At 38.5% G+C, this 17274-nt stretch overlaps 1 protein-coding gene across 1 annotated transcript in view; it reads left to right on the top strand.

Moving 5' to 3' along the window:
• LOC131156008 (calmodulin calcium-dependent NAD kinase-like) overlaps positions 1-17274 on the top strand; it is a 50674-nt gene that overhangs the window by 2839 nt on the left and 30561 nt on the right. The window lies entirely within an intron of this gene.

Raw genomic sequence — 17274 nt, forward strand, 5'->3', positions numbered from 1 at the left:
AACCCAAGCCAAACCTTAAGTGTTTTACCATCGGTCTTGAGTTCCTTCTACTGATTCTTCAACTGAACAAGATCGTGTTCGATTAATGGTCTACAAGTTCAACAGAATCCCAAGATCTTCCTATCCAACTCATGGATAAGTTAAATTTTCAAGCTTCTTTTTGTTGGAAATTCCACTTATGAGCTTCCCACAGTAAATTAGGTTATGTACATGCCTGAATCCAAGACATAAAATAACTTAAAACTTTTGAGTCAAGTTGGTACTTACCCATGTATATCAAGCCTATGTGCGAGGAGTCCTCTAGTACTAACAAGTGGTATCCAACTTGTTCAAAGCGGGCCTTGGTGATCATGCATGTGTTTCTACAGATTTTAATGTAGTAACTAACAAGTGCGGGAGGGATTATTGGGAATCCCAGTTGTGAGTTCGTAGTAAGTAGAAGAGAACAAGTAATTGTAAAAGGAGGAATAATGACCACTAGGAGGAAAAAGTTAATATAATTCAAACTTCATTTAAAATATAATTGTGTAAGCGTATAAAAATAAAAGACTAGGTGTCCAAACAGCTAGCCACACCATCCTTGGGAAATAAATTTGTCAAGAGTTAAAATTATGGACATTATATTTTGTCTCCACTTATGAAAGGTCCAGCTGACACAATATGCATTGCGATGCAGAGAGTTTTTCTTGGGGAAGTAGAAGGAACATGTATCACCACAAAATCTGTCAATGTGTTGTTGCTCCTTAATCAAAACAAAGGAATTCCACAGTTAAAGGGACATTCTGGCCTAAGAAACTCCACCCAGTCCAAACAGCAGAGTCAATTTTCAATATAACTATCGATATCATCAGCCAAATGCACTTTGCCCTCTTTGATTCTAAACATTACCATGCTGAATAGGTAGAGTTTGAGGGTGCTCTGAGTATCTTCATAGAACTTCTTGTTTGATTATTATTTAACTAGTATGGGAAGATCCTTACATCTAGAGTCGGATTCTAAATCCATGCAACCTCTTTCAGCATTTAATGATATTTTGTAGAAAAGTGTCAAATTTCAGGGAATATATTCCCATAGTTTCTTCATCCCAATGTTAAGTCCACCCATATCAACAATTCACTTGCCCAATATGGCTAATGGCAATGACAAAGTTGCCCTACTAACTGTTCTAACTTGGATCAAGATTGTAATCTAGTCAAAATGAAGAACATCGCCTCCAACTCCAATAAGTAACACATAATGAGAACTGAAAAGTAGCAATTGACCTAATCCTGCACAACCTGTTTTCTTCACTCCAAGGCTAGTAATTAATGAACTATGAATTTGCGCAGCGGAATATATAAACACAGCAAGCAATGAAGCGCCAAAATATAATTCACACACGCAGTATATTTGAAAACAACAAGAATCAACACAAAGGTTTACGTGGTTCGGCAAAGCCTACATCCACGGAAGCAATCGGCAAAGGTTTCACTATGTAAAACAAAGTACACAACACAATGGATTTTCAATGATCTTCTATTTTACAATACACTCAAACAAATGTATAAAAAAACTTTCCTTCGGAAGTTCCCCCTCCCCCCCCCCCCCCCAAAAAAACCCAACCAACTTAACGTTCAAATTCAAATTTTGAATTCAGCCTCGCAGCCCATAACAAAACCGTCGACAGTTTTAGGAATAAAATACCGAGAGCAGGTTTCTAAGATTTCTAAAATTTCAGTTAAACCGTCGACGGATTTTCCCAAAATGCTGATATTAACCATGTCCTTCTCCTTGTGTACGTTAACCATTCCAAGAAATGAGCCGCCAAACACACCAATCTCCAACTTGGAGAATTTTTTCCACTTAGGAGAACCCGAAAAACATATCCCGATTCTCCACCTTGACCTTAGAACATTTGGTTGGGAGCACTTGGAGACAAACACCAAGTCCAAGCAACACCGTTTGAACTTGCCGATGGCAACTTCAACTTCTACCATCAACCCCGATACAGTTGTAGATGCAACACTCGAAGACTTCACCCTAGACTTCCAACAAGACCTTCCCATAACAGTAAACACAAACACTGCTGCAAGTCTTCTATCACCAAAGCCCCTTGCATAGTCTTCAACAAAATTAACTACTGACGGTTCACTCTGTTGCCTGCTGAAACACCCCATTGCACAATCATGGGGGACCTTTGACATATCGCGAACATCACAGCCCGTCCTTGGGTACCGAGCGGTAGACATTCCATATTGATTTTCCACAGAACCCCCTTGAGACGGCAAAGCCACCCTGAGATAACACCAATCTCCCTGCAACTCTGTCAATGCGAATCAGCAAACCAAGACCCTTTTGGTCGTACCCAACACATTTATGTCAACCTTTCAATAGAGTTCCCAACTGATTAGCCTTAGTTAAAGCATTTCCAGCCAATAACATGTCATTCACACATAACAGACACATCACTCCACTGCATCCTATCACCCTCTTCCCAACTAGAAGCCTCACCAACTCACACATCTTGTACATATGCAATACTTCCATTTCCTCCACCATAGCACTCATCCACCTATTTTTCCCTTTGTCATGCATTGCAATTTGAAAAATAGTAGGAACCTTGCTGCTGGTAATAATGAATACATAAAACTCCAGAATGTCAAATTTATTTATAAGTGGTGGTCTGATAGTGCACATGGGCCCACCATGATTATGCTGGTCTCCTAAGCTAAAACTCCCTGCAATATGAACTATGTTATCTCTGCCCTAAGTCTCTTGCTCCAGCTGTATCACATGCTCATTCATACCGTGATACTATTGACCCGAGATAGAACTCCCCGCGTTTTCGCCCTAAGTTCCTAACTCCACCTGAATAATATGATTGCTGCTGCCGCAATTTTCTGGCATTTGTTTCTCTTCCTTTACCTGAGTACGTTGTCCCATGACTTTATCTCCAAAAATCATGTCCTCGATCATCCCTTTGTTTGCCACAAGATCACCCAACTTGCACCCACCTTTCTTATACCCTAGAAAGATGTACTGTCCGGACGTAACACCAAGCCTAGATCTTCCATCACTAGAATAGTGCACCAGTAGAAATCCACTCACAACCTAGTAGTCTACCCCAAAACCTATCCACAATTCACCCGTAACTCTCTTATCTAGTGATACCTTTGGCGATCAGTCACTCGAGAAACATGCTATACTCACTGACTTCACCAAGAAGAACCCTACAAGCCTTACATATAACCTGCCTTACTCACAAAACTTCTTGAACGAAACCAGCGTACTCAATCCCAATGTTTGACCTGAGGATTTCTCTCCTGGTCTAGTACTCCACCTCAACCACAAGTTTGACCTGGTAAACACACATCAACATCAGGTTTTTGCCACATGAGATAAACCAAGACCTTTCGTGATACACCCACAAAAATCATATGCCTGCCTCGTGATGCCATCCTCACTAGTCCCCAAACATATGAATACATGTAGTCACCCATATGCTCTAATCACATATACAACGGAATATCTAATTCAGATTCAATAGCTACAGCTCCACCTACAACCATAACACCCTGCAATGCATAGATATTTCCCGCTATCTTTTCTCCTTTCATCACTATCGAGTCTCCTTCACATACTTTTATTTCTCCACTTTTAGACTTGTAACTATGTCCATTATAGTCTAAAGTACCCAATGTAATAACATTCTTCCTTAGACCCGGTACATGCTTTACATCACATATGGTTCTTACAACACTATCTTACATTTTGATTTTGACATTTCCAATACCAAGTATTTTGCATGAAATATTATTTCCCATCAAAACACAACCAATATTAATTGACCTGTAGGTGTCGAACCATTTTCTATTTGCTGTCATGTGATAAGAGCATCCGGTATCTAGAATCCAAGAATCATCCATGAGACACTCCAAACCCGATGAAACACATAGCATATCCCCGTCACTGCTTCTGAATCTAATTCTACTACATTTGTAGATTTTGACGGATCTTGCTGATTTTCAAAATTCCCTTTCTTCCACTCCGGACATTTTGGTCTTATGTGCCCAATTTTACCGCACTTAAAACATTTCACATCCCTCTTCTTTCCGGACTGCAACCAAGATTTGCTCTGGGACTTGCGTATCCCATATTCTTGGTTACTTTTCACAACAAGTCCTTCACCATGTGAAGCTTCATCGCTAACCATTTTTCTTTGATAAAAACCGAGCAATACACTTGTCACCTCTTCCAAATTCAAGCTATCCTTGCCCCATGTAAGAGTGGTAACCAAGTTCTCATAAGTTTTGAGATGTAGGTAGGGAATTTAATAGCGTCATCGCCTTGTCTTTCTCCTCGAACTTTACATCACCACGAACCAAATTACTCACAATCTAATTGAAAGTGTTGATATGTTGATTCAAATCCGAACCCTCCACCATATTAAGCCAATACAGTCTTTGCTTAAAAAAAAGTTTGTTTGATAAGGACTTATACATATACCAGCTTTCTAGTTTATTCCAAACTACTGCCGGAGAATCCTCTTCCATCACATGATAGAGTACTTCGTCGGCCAAACACAAACATATTGTGAAAACCGCCTTTGCTTCCAATTCTCTCCAAGTTGCCTCATCCATACCTTCCAATTGAACACCACACAATGCCTTCCCCACACAAGCAAATCCTTCACTCTCCTCTGCCACAAACTGAAGTTTCCGGTTCCATCAAATTTGACAACATCAAACCTTGCAGAAGAAGAACCTGATGTCATGACAACAACACTCTGATACCAATTGTTGTCAATGAAATATGAATTTGCGCAGCATAATATATAAACGTAGAAAGCAATGAAGCACCAAAATATAATTCACACACGCAGTATATCTGAAAACAACAAGAATCAACAAAAAGGTTTACGTGGTGTAGCAAAGCCTACATTCACGGGAGCAATCGGCAAATGTTTCACTATATAAAACAAAGTACACAATACAATGGATTTTCAATGATCTTCTATTTTACAATACACTCAAACAAGTGTATAAATTAACTTTCCTTCGGAGGATTCCCACCAAAACCCAACCAACTTAACGTTCAAATTTAAATTTTGAATTCAGCCTCGCAACCCAGAACAAAATCATCGACAGAATAAAATACCGAGAGCAGGTTTCTGAGATTTCTGAAATTTCAATGAAACTGTCGACGAATTTTCCTAGAATGCTGATATTAACTATGTCCTTCTCCTTGTATATGTTAACCATTCCAAGAAATGAGCCACCAAACACAACACTATCTACTGCCCAATGAACTTTGATATGGCTTGGATCATTATTGCATGAACTTCACTTTATAGTCAGAGTAATCCCTCACGTTATCTACCTGCTCAAAGAGTATAAGTTTTTCTTAGAGCACTGTATTCCTTCTGTAGACCTACAGAGCTAAGTATGATGTTGGTCAATGTACATGGATAGTTCCAAAGACCACTAGGATTACCAACTTCAATTTAAATTTGAAACAGAATAAACAGAGTGTTGCTATAGGAAACGCTAATTGAATCAAGTAAAACCTAGAAGGTGTTGTGAGAGAGAGAGAGAGTGAGGAAGAGGAGGACACATGCTATAAGTATGTAACTACAGAAAGCAGTAAATTTGGGGAACTGACAAAAATAAAGAAAAAAAAATCCTTCAAAAACCCAAAATTTGTCATTTTCTTTCCACACATCACAAATTTAAGAAATGAAGGGTTGTTAGCCTTATACAAATATATTCATTCTTAACGATAACGACAATTAAGCCTTTATACTGTCTATTTGGGATAGAATACATGGGTCCATTTTCTCCACTTAATTTTGTTTGAGGCTGAAGTCATACTAAATTTAAGGAAAATTTACAAAGATATTCCTATAATTCTACTTTAATTACACTAACATTCCATAATTCTAACACACACCACTTAAACCTTTTCTTCTTTTTTTTTGTGAGAGCATTGTATCCACTATTTCAACCCTGTAAAAGCTGGCACGAGGATCAAACTTATCACATCAATTTGCAATGTCAAGTGAAAGAAGAAAAGATTGGAAAAAATATTTCTTTCATTCATTTTGTTCTTACGTACAATCCAATATATAATACAATAACCTATTCTAATCAAGGAAATAATTTCCTATTAAATGAAATCAAATCCCCCATAATTACTCACTAATTACTCACTTTCCTAATTTTTTTTTTATTTACAAAGATATTCTAGGTTGACATTTTAACACTCCCCCTCAAGTTGGATCATAAATGTTAATCATCTCCAACTTGTTAATAAGATCATCAAAACTCTGTAGTCCCAAGCCTTTAGTGAGAATATCTGCAGTTTGTTCCTTGGTTGGTACATAAGTCATACATATAATTCCCTCTTCAATTTTTTCTTTGATGAAGTGTCTATCTACCTCCACATGTTTAGTCCTGTCATGTTGGACTATATTAAGAGAGATGCTAATAGCTGCCTTATTGTCACTGTAGAGTTTGATAGGAAGGTGTACCAGTACCCGTAATTCCTCCAATAGTTTTCGTAACCACAATCCTTCACAAATCCCTTGAGCGATTGCCCTGAATTCAGCTTCAGCACTACTACGAGCCACCACATTCTGTTTTTTGCTTCTCCAAGTCACGAGATTTCCCCAAATGAATGTACAATATCCTATGGTGGACCTTCTATCTTCCACTGATCTTGCCCAATCTGCATCTGTAAAGATCTCTATTTCCTTGCTCTCACATTTCTTGAAGAAGAGTCCTCTTCCTGGGGATCCCTTGAGGTATCTAAGGATCTTGTATACGGCATCGAAGTGAACTTCCTTTGGTGAGTGCATGTGTTGACTTACTACACTAACTGCAAATGCAATATCTGGTCTAGTATGTGATAGGTAGATCAGTTTGCCAACCAATCTCTGATACCTCTCCTTTTCTACTGGTTTTCCACAATCTTCAACCCTCTTTACTGTTTCTATCGGGGTTTCACTGGGTTTGCACCCTAGCATGCCAGTTTCAACTAGGAGGTCAGTAACATACTTTCGTTGAGAAACACTAATCCCCTTTTTTGTTCTTGCCACTTCCATGCCCAAGAAATACCGCATCTGTCCCAAGTCTTTAACTTCAAATTCAGTAGCCAGAACCTTCTTCAATCTCTCCATTTCTACAGTATCATCACCAGTAAGAATTATATCATCAACATACACTATTAGAATTGTTTTCTTACCTCCTTGAGACTATTGGAAGAATAGTGTATGGTCTGATTGCCCTTGTCGATACCCTTGATTCTTTAGTACCTTTGCAAATCTGTCGAACCACGCTCTTGGAGATTGTTTGAGGCCATATAATGATTTCTTTAGTTTACACACTCTGTCTTCTTCACCTGTTCTACTGAATCCTGGTGGTATAGTCATGTAAACTTCCTCTTCTAATTCTCCATTTAAGAAAGCATTTTTGATATCAAGCTGTTGTAGTGGCCAATCTAAATTGGCTGCCAGGGACAAGAGAACCCAAACTGTATTTAAGTTTGCCACTGGTACAAATGTCTCAGTATAGTCAATGTCGTAGGTCTGTGTAAAGCCTTTTGCAACAAGTCTGGCTTTATATCTTTCAACTGTTCCATCAGATTTACATTTCACTGTGAAAACCCATTTACAACCTACTGGCTTCTTCCCTTTCGGTAGATCTGTCAACTTCCAAGTTCCATTTTTTTCTAGGGCTCGCATTTCTTCCAAGACTGCCTCTCTCCATTCTGGTATTTCTAGAGCTTCCTGAATGTATTTTGGTACTTTCTTCCTGTCCAGATTAGAGACAAATGCACGATATCCTGTAGACAAGCTTTTATAAGACATGTATTTCGACCAAGGATATTGAGTACATGACCTGGTTTGTTTTCTGATTGCAATAGGTAGATTGATATCATCAGGTGCAGAATTGTCAGAAGAAGACTCAATTACCAGATCATGATTATTCGGAGCCATCACCGGGTCCAACGCTATTGGTGCTTCAGATATGAGGTTCTCCTTCTCCTTTGTTTTCGGCTTTCTTGAGTAAACCAGTATGTCTGTGTTGTTTTGTTCTCCTGCATCTCCCCCTGAGGGTAAGTGTTCAGTTGTGTTTGGCAAATCAGGAAGTACTGTAATGGAAGACTCAATAGACAGGCCAGGGAATGAAGTAACTGGAGTAACCGCAGATTCAATAGTAAAAGGATCAAAGAACCGATCTTCACTCCTCCATTTCTCCCCCTGAAGAGAGGACTTTGAGAAATAAGGAGTGGTTTCAAAAAAGGTAACATCAAGACTAACGAACAGTCGTTTTGAGACCGGGTCATAGCATTTGTAGCCTTTTTGGGTAGGTGAATAACCAATGAAAACACATTTAATGGCACGAGGATCCAATTTATCGTGGTGGTGTGCATGGACATGAACAAACGCAGTACAACCAAAAATTTTCAGTGGGAGACTAGAAGGGAATCGAGAGTTAGGAAAGTTTTCCTGAAATTTTTGTAGAGGAGTGACAAATGAGAGTACTCGACTTGGCATTCTATTAATGAGATGTGTGGCTGTTAAAATGGCATCGCCCCAAAAATAATGTTTCATGTGGGTAGTAAACATTAAAGCCCGGGCGACTTCAAGTATATGTCTATTTTTTCGTTCAGCAACCCCATTTTGTTGAGGGGTATCCACACAAGAACTTTGATGAACAATCCCATGATCTTGAAGATAAGTTCCCAGGATGGTATTGAAATATTCCGTACCACTATCAGTACGTAGGATTTGAATATGAGTCTGGAACTGTGTATGAATCATGGTATGAAAATTGATAAAAATGGAACGGACTTCAGTTTTGTCTTTCAATAAGTAGACCCAACAAAGACGAGTATGGTCATCGATAAAGGTCACAAACCATTTTGTATTGGTGCGATTTAGGGAACGTGAGGGACCCCATACATCACTGTAAAACATAGCAAATGGGCGAGATGGTTTGTATATGGATGATGGAAACGAAGTACGACGATGTTTAGCAAGTTCACATACTTCACATTGAAACTCAAAAGCCATTTTATTTGAACAAAGAGAAGGAAACAAACGTTTTAAATATTGAAAATTGGGATGACCCATCCGTGAATGCCATAACAAAAGTTTACTATTTTTAAAAGTAGATGCAGAATCACAAATTGTAGTATTACATAATTCACTCAAACTTGCCTCCTCAAAGTAGTAGAGTCCCTCATACGCTTTAGCAGTGCCAATCGTCTTCCCCGATGATAGGTCCTGAAAAACACAATGGGAGGAAACAAATTTAGCGGAACAATTTGAGTCTTTTGTTAACTGACTGATAGATAACAAATTGCAGGATAACTTGGGGACATGTAAGACTGATTGTAAAGTTAAGGAATCAGATATGCGAATACTTCCTTTTCCAGCAACTGGTGAGAGAGATCCATCTGCAATTTTTACCTTCAAATTCCCGGCATATGGGGAGTAGGATGAAAAATATTGATATGACCCAGTCATATGATCGGACGCACCCGAATCAATTATCCAAGGGCATTTGTAACAAGATGTGGTTTTTAAAGCTGTCAGATGATTACCTCGATGAGCCAGAGAACCAGAGGAAGACTAACCCGATGTTTGCATTGATGAAAACATCTTATATAACTGATCCAACTGTTCAGGACTGAATACACTGCCGGATGGGGTATCATTGTTCTCTCCTTGTGATCTTTCATTTGACCCGCCAGTGTTGGCTTGGTACCCACGATTTTTGTGGTATTGTCTCGGTTTCCAGTCTGCCGGTTTTCCATGAATCTCCCAGCAGGTATTTTTTGAATGACCTGCTTTTCGACAATGTTCACACCACATTTTACCTCTCTGTGGCCGTTGACTAGGTCCTCCTGGGCCTTTTAATGCAAGGGCTGAAGCGTCCGACCCGGTGTGCGGCCCATCTAATTTTTGGGTAGATCCACGTGCAGCCGGGTCCAGCCCAGCGGAATCACTTTGGGGTCGCAACATTACCCGTCTCCTGTTCTCCTCACGCCTGACCTCTACGAAAACTTCTCGGGTTGAAGGGAGAGGGCGCCGGCCAAGGATCCGTCCTCTCACGTCGTCGAGCTCTCGATTCAAGCCGGCAAGAAACTCAAAGACCCTCTCGTTTTCGAGCCTCCTTCGGTATCGCGTGCTCTTCATCGATGCTCAGATCGAGCTCCTGCCAGAGATGACTCATCTCCATGAAATACTCGGTAACCCCTCTCTCGCCTTGCCTCATCTGCCACAATCGGGTCTTGATGTCGAAGATTTGAGAGTAACTCTCGCCATCGGAGTACGTCTCGCGTACGGCTTCCCAGACCTCCTTCGCCGTCGGCAAAAACAAATAAATTTTTCCGATTGATGGTTGCATTGAATTGACGAGCCAAGCCGTGACCATGGAATTTTCGGACCTCCATCTTTGCAAGGCGACGGCGTCGGATGGATCTGGTTTCCTTCGCTCACCGGTAAGGTAACCAATCTTTCCTTTTCCCTCAATTACTAGTTTAATGGACTGAGCCCATTCACGGAAATTTTTTCCGTTTAATTTTTCCAGTGAAAATGGAAAAACTGTGTTATCATTCAAACTCCCACCGGACGTAACCTCTGAATCACCGGTGATGTTTGTGGCAGAGATAGAATCTCTGCTGTCAGCCATTGTTTTAGCTGGGTTTAAAAAACCCTAGCTCTGATACCATGAAAGAAGAAAATATTGGAAAAAATATTTCTTTCATTCATTTTGTTCTTACGAACAATCCAATATATAATACAATAACCTATTCTAATCAAGGAAATAATTTCCTATTAAATGAAATCAAATCCCCCACAATTACTCACTAATTACTCACTTTCCTAATTTGTTTTTTATTTACAAAGATATTCTAGGTTGACATTTTAACATCAAGAATAAATTGAAAACAACAACAATAATCTCACACAAGGAGAAAAGAAGCACCAAACATTGGTTAGCTCCATTGCTACCATCAGCTCAATCTTCTTTCTTCTGCTGTTTCTACTCTTCATTTTCTGTTTTCTTTGATCATATTCTCCAAAAAGAAAATCCTCTGGGGCAACAAAAGCACGAGTCACAAGTTCAGGACCACCATCTATTGATAGTCCACCACAAGCACAAAAACATAAAATACCGATAAAGTTACTTTCATCTAACAAATCCTCGTCCTTTAGCCAGCTTTATTGTCTTATGAAAATCAGTCACTATCTTCAGGCCCTATTCTATTTACTTCTGCAAAAAAGTTAGCCCATTTTCTAGATTTTCCATGAACACAATGGCCTAAATAATTGCATTCCAGCAAAGCAAATTTCTCTCAATTATCCTATCAAGTAATTTTCATGCAATGGCCACTCTTCAACATTTGTTGTACATATCCATCAAAGCAATGTACATAACTAGATCAACTCTAGGAATCTCCTCATAACATTTGTTGAACATATCCCGTCAAAGCAATGTACATAAGCAGATCAACTCTAGGAATCTCCTCACAAGCTTCCCACAAACTAATTGACTTCCCTTGGGTCTATAGGACCAACAAAAAGCAGAAAGCACATTCACTCTCACCCTGTACCTCACCACCATGAAAAGTTTGCAAACTAAACACAAAATCACACATCTACATCCCCCAAGTACCGTTAGAAACACTTTGTGCTCCACGGTTTCAAATAGCAACTACAACTCTTAAGTAATGCTATTACATAATAAATTTTGAGCTCCCAATACTATTATGCATCGCTATAGCAGTGGCAAAAGAAATCACAAATGTAGCAGTCGCAATGCCTCACTTCTACACTGTAGCAACAGCTACAAGCCTACAAAACTCTTACAACCACTATAGGGCCTCTCTACAGGAGTATTTTTATTTTTTCTACCTTTTATTCACATTTTCACTCATTTTCCCTTTGGGCATTATTCCTAATTAGCATTGTGAGGGAGGGGAGAAGATGATAATAAGGATGACAACAGTATACAATTATTTATTTCTTGTAATACTCATAAGAGATCCATTAATTTTGATTTTGAAAAATATTAAAAATATATTCATTTTATTATTTAAATATTTGTAATTTGGGATTTCTTTCCTATTTTGTTCAAACAGCCCTTTTTTTCTTTCCTATTTTCTACATTGTCCAAGCTTTTAGCAATTTATTTTTCCAATAGTAAGTTATATGATCACAGTACTATACTTTTGTGGCTTAGATTAAGTAATATGACAGTAAAAGTTGGTGACTATTGGGGTGAAACCAAGTGATCAAGCAAAACAAGAATAATTTAACATTTTCTGAAAATAAAATTAAAACCACAACAGTTCACCACGTAAATCAAGCATACATAAAGCACACAAAAAAACTATAATTAAATGGAAATAATCAACTCATAGGGGAGACAAGAAATTTCTATGTGGAAACCCCTTCAAAGTGGAGGGAAAAAACCCTAAAGTCTCCAGTCTATTGCTATATCACTAGCGAACAATAAAAATAAATATATGACCAAGTTTGTGCAAACTCTTGGATAACAACAATGCTGATTACTTTAAGCTGGATTTCAGCAAAACATAAAAGGAAAAAATATAAAAATAAATAAATCAATAAAAACTCACCAAGTGGGCAGTTTAAGCAAGCAGAAAACCAATCACTTATAGTGTTTGTGTAATAAAATTAACATCAGTGGAAGGAACACACTGAAATTGCACCATATTGAGCTTCAAATGAACATTCAATCCTAGCTTCAAAGATGTAAAAAATAGTGAAGAAAAGTTCAAGCATTCATATTCTTCTACTTCCCTTTCAATGTTCTCATGTAGATGTCTTTTTGATTCTTTCAGCCAAGGGAAAAATAAAAAATAAAAAATAAAAAACCAACCAACTATAATCATAGCATAACAAGATTCCATGCAAATCCATTAGCAAACCCTAGTAGTCGGACTGCTACTACTACTACTACTACTAGGTGAGACACCAGCTAACAATTTTCCCTCATGTTTATATGGAGGATTCCGTCAAGACCACTACCTTAATAAAAGCAACTAGTTTTTCCATTAAGTTTTTAATCATCATATTCAACATCATACTTGACACATAATCAACACTGATTTTCTCAAGCTTTGACAACTTCATCTCCTATGCATCCCAAATCCAATGGCCTCACAACAATATGCTTTGATCTTGAATAGAATGGCAAGTTCTTGCTATGACTGCCACAACGAAGAATAACTTGCTCATACTTCAGGCTCAATTATGGAAGAAATTTTTTAGCCATAGAAGTTCTACCAATATTTTGGAATAACGAAGTACTTGGTCTCAGCAATACACAAAGAAACACTTTTTTGCAACCTAGATTGTCATCACACTACCATTCTCGAAAGAGTTATCAAGTCCCAAAGTGGATCTTTTAGTATCAACATCCCTTGCCATGTCTACATCTGTGAAACCATCCAACAACAGTTTATCATCACTAAAACACAACCTAGACGTGTTTGTAAGATTATAGCCCAATGTGCCTTAACTAATTTATAAAGGATCCAACTAACCACACTAACCATGAGCAACATCTACCCTAGGTAAATATATATCAAACTACCAACCATGGATGAATAAGACACTTTGTTCACTTCTTTTCTCTCTCTTTCGCCGTTAGGACACTACTTGGCACGAAGCATGAAGTGACACACCAGCGCAAAACTCATCAATTTTGTCTTGACCATGTTAGCATTCCTTAATACCTTTTCAATTTTATTTCTTCTAAGATAGTCAAATAGTTATAAAGTTAGAGATGCAGAAGGGAATAGGGAAACAATAGAAAAGGAGAAAATAGCAAATTGCAGTTTCTTGAAGCCTGCCTAGTTATGCATTAATAATTTGAAAAAGAAAAATATGGAAGATAAAAATACCACACACAACATAATTACAAAAATAATTTATTGTCTTCTAACATTCCCCTTTGAGGTTTATAACACTTAACACCACTTTGTTATCACCACTAGACAAGGCAGGCCTTCATGAAAACGTCACCTAACTGATACACATATTTCACAAACAGAGTACTCACACCTTCTTCAACACAACATCACTTATAAAATGATGGTCAACTTCAATATGTTTTGTCCTCTCATTAAACATTGGGTTGCTAGGAATATAAATGGCAGCTTGATTACCACAAAACATATCTATAGGCTTTGTTACCAAGAATCCCGTCTCTATTAAGAGACTTAATCACAAAAGCCCACTCATAGTAGAAGTCATAACTCGGTATCCAGCTTCAGCACTAGATCTTTCTAAAGTAGCTTGTTTCTCCCACACCTGGTAACAAGATTACCTCCCAAAAATGCACAGTATCTGGTAATATACCTCGATCATCGGCACCAGCCCAATCTGCATCAGATTGTCCCATGAGGAATATAAATGGCAGCTTGATTACCACAAAACATATCATCGTTACCAAGAATCCCATCTCTATTAAGAGATTTAATCACAAAAGCCCACTCATAGTATAAGTCATAACTCGGTATCCAGCTTCAGAACTAGATCTTGCTAAAGTAGCTTGTTTCTCCCACACCTGGTAACAAGATTACCTCCCAAAAATGCACAGTATCTGGTAATATACCTCGATCAACAGCACCAGCCCAATCTGCATCAGATTGTCCCATGATCTTATAATTTTACCTCTGCCACAACAGCCTTGAGACAACTTATGATCCTACAAACAACATCCCAATGTTGTTGTTCAGTAAAAATACCGAGTCACCGTCCCATAGTTACAGTCAAGTAAATCAACTTGCTAATCAACTTCCAATATCAACATTTGCCTTTAAAGACCAATATCCCTCAACAACTTCGTGTTGGCATCCATAAGAGTATCAAATTTTTAGTTCCCAACATATAATTCTCACTTGGCAAGCCCAAGGTACATTTTCATTGAGACAGAATCAACCCTTTGTCCCTTTCTCACACCACACAATCTAAATACCAAGAATGTAACGCAAAGTACCGAAGTCCTTGATTTGAAATTTTTCTTGAAGCTAATCCTTGACATCTGCAATTCAATCTTGCTCTAGTCACTAATCCACAACTACAAAGATGGAGTCAACACCCCTAGTTGTTCATGGCAGTCTGATCACAAAATCCATGGTAACATCAACCCATGGGGTTGTAGATATTGGCAAAGGAGTGTAAAGACTTTTGTATTCTGCTGTTGCCCCTTTGAAACTTGGCAAGTGCGACACCAATCAACATACTTATACACATCCCGGCACATAGAAGACCAAAAGTACCTTTTAGCTACTAAATTTAGTGTCTGATCCCTCTGCCAAAGTGACCTCCTAAACCTCCCCCATGCAATTCAAATATCAAGTATTCCCTTAACAAACCTAGGGAAATGCATAGCTTAACACCCTTGGACACATACGCATCTTTCACCACAGAGGCTACACACACGTCACGATTCCTAGCTGCAAATTTCTCAATAATTTTAAGAAAATAAGGGTCGTGTTTGTATTGTTCCTTGATCAGCTCCAACCCAACAACACTAATAGACATAGTTTTAAGCAAATAAGCCCTTCAACTCAATGTGTCACCTTATTTTGCAAACAAGCCTTATGTCTCAATGTGAAAGTGTACTCCTACAAGAATGCCACCCATTTAGAAATCCTTTGACTTAGCTTGTTTTGAGAATTGAGATATCTAAAGGCCTCATGGTCATAATTCAAAATAAAGTCCCTTTGAATAAGGTAATGCCATTAGATTTTCAATGCTCGAACAATAGCAGAAAATTGTAGGTCATAAGTAGAGTAGTTTTTTCAAGCCTTGTTGAATTTCTCGCTGAAATGCCACAGGACTTCCTTCTTGACCCAAGACAGCCTCAATTCCAATCTTTGATGCATCGCAATCAACTTCAAAGAGCGAAGGCCAAAAATGGCGCTTGGGTCGTCATCTTCTTTATCTCCTCAAAGCTCTCTTCAGCCTTTGAAGTCCAATTGAACCTCCTTCCTTTAAGACGCTCAGTGATAGGTGCAACTATATTGCTGAAATTTCTTTAAAATCTCCTGCAAAATATGGCCAAATAATAAAAACTTCTTGTCTCTGTAATTGTTCCAGGAGTTGGCCAGCTGGTCATAGCTTCAATCTTTGGTGGGTCAACTTCTATTCCCTTTTCTGAGACAATGAAACACAGGAAGTCCATCCTGTCCACCATAGGTATGCACTTCTTCATGTGGACAAAAAGCTGATTTTGCCTCAAGAACTATAGAATAGCCCTCAAATGGTTAACATGACTATGCTTCTCTGTGCTGTACACCAAAATATCATCAAATTAAACAACAACAAACGTCCTAATAAAAGGTCTTAGCACCTGATTTATAAACCTTATGAAGGTACTAAGTGCATTGGACAACCCAAAGGGCATGATCAGCCACTCATAGAGCCCTTCCTTGGTCTTAAAGGCTGTTTGCCACTCATTTCCTAGCCTGATCCTAATTTGGTGAATAACCACTCTTAATCTTGGAATAAACCTAAGATCCACTCTTCAAAGTCAATCTTAGAATAGGAAATCTGTATTTAATGGTGATTTTGTTCACAGTGCTACTGGAATTTTGTAGAGCATGTACAATGTGATATTCCCATCTTGCAGGCCTTTCATTTTGTCATGCAGACCTTTCAATTTAAAAACTCCTATCAACACTAGAGCTGGCAATTTCAGCCTTAGATTGCTTATTTATTCATTTCTTGCTCCTCTAACAAAATCATATTCATTACCGCCATCGTTTTGGTGGCCTCGATTACCAACAGCTTGTGTAGCAAGCTAAGTAGTCCAGCTTGTTCCTGCAGCTCTCCAAACATGCCAACAGTCACACATCTACATCTACCACCCCTATTTCCTCTTCCACACCTTGCGGCCATGAACCTAAAAGAACAACTTTGCTCTGATACCAATTTGATGCAAATAGGTGTATGAATATAAGAAAAATTCAGAAATAAAGGCTGAGATTTCATAATAGTGTTGTAGAAACCTTCTTCAACTCAAGTAGCTTTTAAATCTGTAAATTATAAATAGATTATTTCTGTGAATTTCAGTTCAGCAAATAAGACAATTTCCAGGCACAATAGAAACTTAATCCTCAAATCAGTACCTGTTTTGGCACCGTTCCAGAATGGTAACAGTGGCTTTCTGCTAGCCTATTGCGCCTTTAGCAGCGATGGAGAGATTGGCAGGCACTGCAAGATCGAATCCTCAAAACCCTAGCCTC

Source organism: Malania oleifera, chromosome 5, assembly GCF_029873635.1.
Source record: "Malania oleifera isolate guangnan ecotype guangnan chromosome 5, ASM2987363v1, whole genome shotgun sequence".
NCBI classification, from domain to species: domain Eukaryota; kingdom Viridiplantae; phylum Streptophyta; class Magnoliopsida; order Santalales; family Ximeniaceae; genus Malania; species Malania oleifera.